At 48.7% G+C, this 7,286-nt stretch overlaps 1 protein-coding gene across 2 annotated transcripts in view; it reads right to left on the reverse strand.

Annotated features, from left to right (window-relative positions):
• The window catches only part of LOC126536892 (teneurin-m-like), a 33,951-nt gene extending 26,905 nt beyond the window's left edge, over nt 1-7,046 (reverse strand). For both annotated transcript variants that reach the window (XM_050183935.3, XM_050183933.3), the window contains exon 1: nt 6,854-7,046. The gene's annotated coding sequence lies outside the window, so the exon portion shown is untranslated. The remainder of the gene's footprint in view (nt 1-6,853) is intronic.
• Nucleotides 7,047-7,286: the final 240 nt, after the last annotated feature.

Raw genomic sequence — 7,286 nt, forward strand, 5'->3', positions numbered from 1 at the left:
TCCGCGCCACTCGGGGAGGTCACATTACGCTATGCCGCGTGGGAAATGCGAGGGCCGTGTGGTCCGCGTCTGTGTGCTGCTGGCCAGGAATTTGGGCCTGCTGGCTAGAAGCATTAGTATAATATGGTGGTACTACATCGTTCGGAAGCTTAACTTAACTGTTATTAGGCCGCGTGATGGTGCTCATTTGGGGAAATTTTTGTATTATTTTTAATGTCATCACGCGACAACGGCAGCACAGACCGTTCGGAAAGGCGCAGTCTTATTGATGCAAGCCACGAAAGTCCTGTCACCCGCCGTGGTGGCACAGTGGCTTCGGTGCTGCGTTGCTAAGCCCGATGGCGCGTGATCAAATCCCGGCCACGGCGGCGTCGTTTCTATGGAGACGAAATGAAAAAAAAAAGGTAAAGAAGGAGAGAGAGAGCGAAAAGAAAAGATCACGTGCATCGCGAACTGGGTGCACGTCAGAGAACCCCAGGTGGCCAAATTTAATTCGTAGTCCCCCACTATGCCGTGCCTCATAATCGTATCGTAGTTTTGGCACGTAAAGCCCCAGATTTCTTTAAACGCCTTGTTCTATCACCGTGCCGCTGAAGAACGAAAGAGAGAAAGAAAGGAAGGGAGGTTTAATGGAACGAAGAGGGAAAGAAAGAAAAACGTCAAACAACGTCTCTTTCGCGTGCTCTTCGATGTTTATTTTTTTTTTTTTCGATGCCAGTATAACGTGCGCGTTGCGTAGGAAAGCTCTGCCGCACACGTCTGACAGATAAGCGATGTTCAAAGGACAACAAGATCGTTTAGCGTGTCGACATGTTTGGCATTGCACGGTAACTGTATACGATCGAGAAACTACAGGAAGACGCACGCACCAACACGCGAACCCGAAGCAGTTTGCGGAACCTGGTCGAGGCCCGTGCTCCGCTGCATGCATTACGACAACTCGTAGCGTGCGTGCGGCCGGCATTCGATTCGTGTTTCGAAAGCGTAGCTTTCGGTCCGCACACGTTTCGAGTGGGAGGGCTGTTTAACATCTCCGCGGATCTAGCAACCCCGCAGGGATCCACCTGTGTACGGAGAAAAAAGAAAGGAGCACCGCCTTGGCTTTCGTGCGAAAGTGCGCGGATCGATACGCGCGTTGGTAGCCGGCGGCTGCGCCCTTGAATTTGTCCGAGCTGGAATGCTCCTTGGTAGCGGCGTTGCTCGGCGCGCGCCCGTGCAGGTTGAGCTGCAGTTACGAAATTGCGTAGGTGCATCCCAGCAGCGACATGACCAGTGCACATTGGGCAATAAACGTCTGGAGATAGCGACAGAAGCCCAGTAACAGCGGTGCAATCGAACGCCGCCGGGAACACTCGAGCAAACGGAGCCGTTCGACATTTGGTCAGGTAAATGCCACAGGGAAAGCCGACGAGCACTGCAGCCAATGACATCGTATAGGAGGAGCTATAGGTTCTTTTGTTTGACTAAAAAGGCTAGTAACTGTGAGAGAAGATAGATTTTGTTTTGTTTATCCTAATTACCTTCGTAATAAACACAATAGAAGCGAAAATCGAGGAAAGACAACTTGTCGCCGAAAGGAAGTGAACCCGTAGCCTCCGCATAGCTCTCACCGTGCTTTATACCAACGGAGACCCGGCGGCGACTGCCCTCCCCGCGCTTTCTTGGGTATCTTATCGGCATATATGTGGGAACGTAGCCTCGGGTGTGTTAAGCAGCGCCGATCGCTGCCATGGCGGCGGGTGTGGAATACGTGCTCATTAAGTCGCAGGCCCCACGCAGAACGCAGTCTTATAGCAGCGGGCAATTGGCCAATATTATCTCGTATGCTACCTGAGGCATCGCCTGACAGAGTCCAGGCTCCGTAACGCGAGATGAGAATCAAAGGGACCGAGGAGTTTGTACAGGACATACATCGATGCTTTGGGGGCAACCACAACATTCTTTGGCAGTCGGGTAAAACTTAATCCGATAGGAAGAGAGTGCTGGTGGGCTTTTCAACATAAAGGACCAACTGATTCGCCTTCCTTTTTATAACCCATGAGAGATAAAAATTTGGTCACTAAGCAGGCCCTCTTTCCCAAAATCTTAGCCAATAAAACAAAAAATAAGAAAAATAAAAGAGATAACCATAGTTTCTTAAGAGGAAGCAACGGGCTCTAAGTAAGTGTACATTAAACAGGAGAACTTGAATTTACAATTACTGTAACAGAAAAACGATTCTCACAAACTTCTATCGTCAAATGAGCTCAGTCCAAGCAAATAAGACTACTGTTGCTACCAGCGCGTGAAAATGAGCTACCTGCGAGGCTGAACAGGCGTCAATTGGAGCAGCTGGGCAGTGCGTGATAATAACTTTCCGCTAAGTTCAGCAATTTTTGTTCTGTATAAGGCACATATGAAGGTGGTGCAGTAACTAGTCGCAGAAGGCAAGGGGGGGGGGGGGGGGGGCAAGCATTCATTGTTTGTATTTTCTTTTTCTTCAGTGCAATCAAAGGTTTTACGAATAGCGAGTTCTAGCATAACCAACCGGATGGATGGTTATCGCCACCGCTTCGGGCATTCCCCATCTTCGTATGTGCTTACCAAGCCGCGCAGTGCATGCCCCTGGCGAGGAGGAACGGTGGCAAGGCTTTGATATGACGCCCTGATATCACCCAATGTATAATTAACTGATCAGAATTATTACATTCTCTTCATGTGAGCAGCCATGGTTTTACTGTGGTTATTTACTTTGGAGCGACGATTGCTTGTCGGCGCTCTAGTTCTACAGGGAACACTGTTCGTGCGTATTTAGTTCGCACTTCAAAGAAAAAAAATTCAATTCACAGTAAATTGTAATAGGCCGAAATCGTGCCAGTTACCAGCCACTGAAACTATCTCTGTTTTCTTTTGATGGTGGCATTCATTTTGCGATGTTCACCGCATTGGAGTACACTCCTCCATATTAAGCAGCGAATCCTTAAATTCTATAGAGGCAGAAGTGTTCTTGAAGCTCTAGCCCTTAAACCGGCAGAAGCCTGCGCAAGCAGAGAAAGGTAAGCATGTACTGGATGGTACATTGTTTCTTTTTTTTTTCAGCCCTGCTACTTTTTATATTCCCTGCACAGGCTTACATTATAGTGTCGCCTTGAGCAAACGACGTTGTCAGCGCTAGTAGAATGTTAAAGTATCGATATGTCTGCTCGCTGTGGTCTTTGATATTGCGTGCGTCAATATCCGCGAAGTTAAAGGCAGGGGAATGCAAAACCGTAAGAGTAACCAAACACTTGAGAAATAAAGGAGAGATTCATGGCATTGCCTGCCTGTATCACATGACTCGCATTGCTTGAATTCGCATAGAAATCCAGTGGTATCGAAGACGCGCAGGCACGCTGCGAAAACGAAACGGCAATAACGTTGCGAACGAAGTACCTCATAAATTAGTCTTTGTGGTTTATTTTTCCGTCTGGACACATATAATACGCAGTGCTTTCCCCCGGAATAAACGTAGTGACCCGGCTGTGTAGACCAGCTTATAAAGAGGACAATGATCGAAGGAAGAGCTGGGAGAAGCGGGCTGATAAATTCAAAACGAATGCGTATGGCTCGTAATATTGGAACACCCGAGCTTAACGACGACAGCCAAGGCGGGCACTCATATAATTTGAAGAGTACTTATCACCACGTCAGAACTTTCTCGCCCTGTTCAGGAAGGACGCTTCAGCTCTTGTGAAGGTAAAAGCGTTTACTGCTCAAGGTAAAACGAAGTCGCCTTGTTCTTCGAGACGGACAGACGGTTGAAGCAAGGCTTAGCGGTCAGACAGGCAGTAGTTAATTTTTGACGTTGGATGCACAGTCATCGACCTTCAATATCTCTTTTTTTTAACAGTGGACGAGTGAGGAAAGCCTTAGCCTGGAGCCAACGTTTCGTCAAATGAATTTGTCTTCGTCCGGGCTAAGACTTCGTTTGTTTGCCCGCAGTTGATAATTTAAGGTCTCCATCTTTCAGGGACCCCTTTGTTCTCCATGATCAAGCCGCTTCATTATAAACGATTACAGCGACCAGACTAGTGTAAAACAAATAAAGGTTAAGCTTTCATTACAATCCTTGAGCACTCGTCGAGACATTGTCCTTTTATCATTGTTCCACAAGTTCCTTCGCTCCACTCGAACACCCGCCTGCTTAAAACGACCCTACTACACGTCACATAGGCTTCATAATCATTTCAGCTATGCCCGCCTTTACGGTTCTACAAATGCATTCCATTACACTGTTCTTCCTCGTGCTATCAGAATATGGAATTCGCTCCCGGACAGCATTACATGCCGGTCCAACTACGATAAATTCCGTGATGCCTTGACTGAATACATGACTAAAGAAATTTGAAGTTCTACGTTTGTCGCACAGTGCTTTCTTGTACTTGCACTATCACTTACAGCTTATTGTCGCATTATTACCGTTATGTCGCTATGTTTACCGTTCCGTTGGAATGTCGCGTTAGTAAGTTTTCTGTCTTTGTTTCTAAATTATTAATACTGTTTAACACTCTGGTCTTGTTAATTAATTACGCGACTTCACTGAAAACAATCTGTGTGATTTATTCCCTGTTATTATATTACGTTTTCTTCTTTTTCCCTAGTGAATTGTGAACTAAATAATTCTCTTTCATCTCCATTGCACTTGCGGTTGTAGTTTGTAAACTGATACGGTTTATAGATATCATATATTATATGTATTTTTTATTTACTTCCCCCTTACTCAAAGCCCCACTTTGAGGCCTGTTAGGTATTTTAAATACTTTAAAAGATTTAGCGGTGCTGCGAACAGCAAGGACTCGAACCAAGCAAATTGTTACTTCGCGTGTCAGTTTAGCTTTCACGGAGAGCCATGGGCCAAGCCGAGACCGCGCAGGTAAATCAAATGGTAGCATAGATGCTGGAAGGCGTTTCATTCCTTGTTGACTTTGTGGAAGGAAACTCACTAGCCTAAGAGGACAACGTGAACCGCTCGCACGACTCATGCCGCTTGTGCAATAAAAAAGGGAGAAAAAACCTCGACCTACTTTTGTGGAAGATTTGTCTGCGACTTATATGAAGTTGGCGAGAAGCAGCTCTTTTCTCTCTCTCTTAACAGATTTGACGAGCGAGAAGATGGATGAATAAAAAGAGATTACGAGACAGACATGGCTGATTGAACTGCGAGAGAGATTGGATTGAGGAACAAAAATAGAAAGGGATGCTTTTATCCAGAGATTCAATCAAGAAACACTCTTGGCTGTCATGGTGTTACATGCGCCTATTTCGGGTCAAGTAATAGGTCGTATGAAAGAAGCGCAGTCTGGTTTCTATGCTCTTACATTATATAGCAGGGGAATGAATGTCTGCTCCGGCCCTTGTACAGTGCATAAGAAAAACAAGCTCTGTTTCTTTAAGGCGTCAGAGAAACAGGCTATTTTAAAGGGATCAAGCAATGAATGGATTAATTTAGGGTAACAAATTTCTACGTTTTTGACAGCTTTACGAGTCCCAATGAACCTGCACGTATGATCAGCCAAGGAAGTTTTGCGTCGGAGCCTGCAAAACTTACACTAGTTACTTTTTTTGTGGAGGTGGTGAATACCGTTTGTTCTGTAGGCTCTATGAAACCCTTTAATTATGTTCTCTGTTACTGAATTATGCGTCTGAATTAGGTGGCAGGTAATCGCGAGCTCACCTTCATAAGGGACGAGTTGAGCTACGTTTTTTTCTGCTCAGTGCACGTAATTATAGAACAACATAACCAAGAAAGTTGCACTTTTGCTACGATAAAGAACATGGAAAGCTGCCCGTGCCATTGAAAGGAAGCTTGGCTCACAAAGCAAGTGGCGTCAATGGCTATACAGCTAGGGCCGCCATCTGCGGGAAAGAAGCCTCTTCCCCGCAATGTGCACAACGGTCGTGTATTGTGCTATTGTGCCGCTGTTATTAAATTTGCTCCTGTCCGGTGACGTACAGCGACATCCTGCCGCCAAAGAGGGGCGCGGCAGAGCCTTTTCTATTGAGTTGTGCATTTTTTCATAACTTTTTTTGAGGCAGTGAACGCTGGCGACGACAGTACTGTCCGCACCGGTTTCGCTTTGTGTTTTGGACAACTCGTTTATCTCAAGCGACTGACAGTGCATAAAAAGATGCCGACCTATTCCTGCTGTCCTCCATGGCCACGGGAAATTCGAAATGATCCGTACACCACGACCTCCGGACCCTTTCGCCGAAGAGGAAGGGCACCTAGCGAGCTTCGTGAGCTGACGTCTTCGAAATCTCTATAGCAACCAAAGTGGTGTACTGCGTAGCTGCACGTGAATGCGCGCGAACGTTTCACAGTAGCCGCACGTCGTAGTTGCAGCGAGCGCGTGCGAGCGCGGTCCGCCCTCAAAACAAACACTCACAACACGCGCGTATACGGGATGGGTGCAAGTGTCTCGCGAGAAGAAAAGCAGAGCGGGGGGGGGGGGGGTTGAGGCAAAGATGGAGACACGCGATTGGGGGCGATGTACCGGATACGATGCCGGGCTCCGCAAACGACGGCTAAAAGGAAGGGCGGCCGATGAACCGCGCTTCCGACACAAAACCGTGTGTCTCAATTGTGCCCCGCGCACGCGAGAGAGGCGACGACGAAGCGGCGGTTGTAACTTTCGCGGGTGTCCGCCACTGCGGCGGCGTCCCACCACCAACCACCACCACCACCCCCCTCGCACTAGGCTCTGCGGCGCCCCAAGTGAGCGGCCTCCCCGGTCTCCTTTCTTTCTGGGCCGCGATGTCGAGTCTCGGTCGGCCACCGCCCAGTGCTGTAAAACCCAGGGTCGGGCACCCTCGGTTGCCGTGCGTCGGAGCTCACCTTGTGCGGGCTCACTCAGCGACAGCGTCGGGATGGCCGCTCGTCGGCTCGCGTTCCTCTTCTTCGGCGAGGCGGGCGTCGGCGCGCCATGGCGGTCGGCTGCTTCTCTGTGCTGCTCGCCTTGCTTGCTGCTGCTGCGCGCTGCTAGGCCTCGCGCTGCTGGCGCCGGTCGATGCGTCGTCTCTTTCTCTCTCTCTCCCGCTCCCTCGCAAACAGCTCCCGCCGCCTGCAGAGGTCGCTCCGCCACGCGTATAGTAAAGCTGCGGCCGAGCCAGCTTTACAGGGGCGCAGCCTCCCGGCCTTATTATTATTCTCTCCTCCTCGCGCTCTTTCTTTTTCGTTTCGCTTGGAGAGCGGATGTCCTTTCACCCTAGCCTCGTGTGGCGCATATCTGAAGTGACGCCTGACACCCACTGGCAGGCCGGCAAAACGT

Source organism: Dermacentor andersoni, chromosome 4 (assembly GCF_023375885.2).
Source record: "Dermacentor andersoni chromosome 4, qqDerAnde1_hic_scaffold, whole genome shotgun sequence".
Taxonomy (NCBI): Eukaryota; Metazoa; Arthropoda; class Arachnida; order Ixodida; family Ixodidae; genus Dermacentor; species Dermacentor andersoni.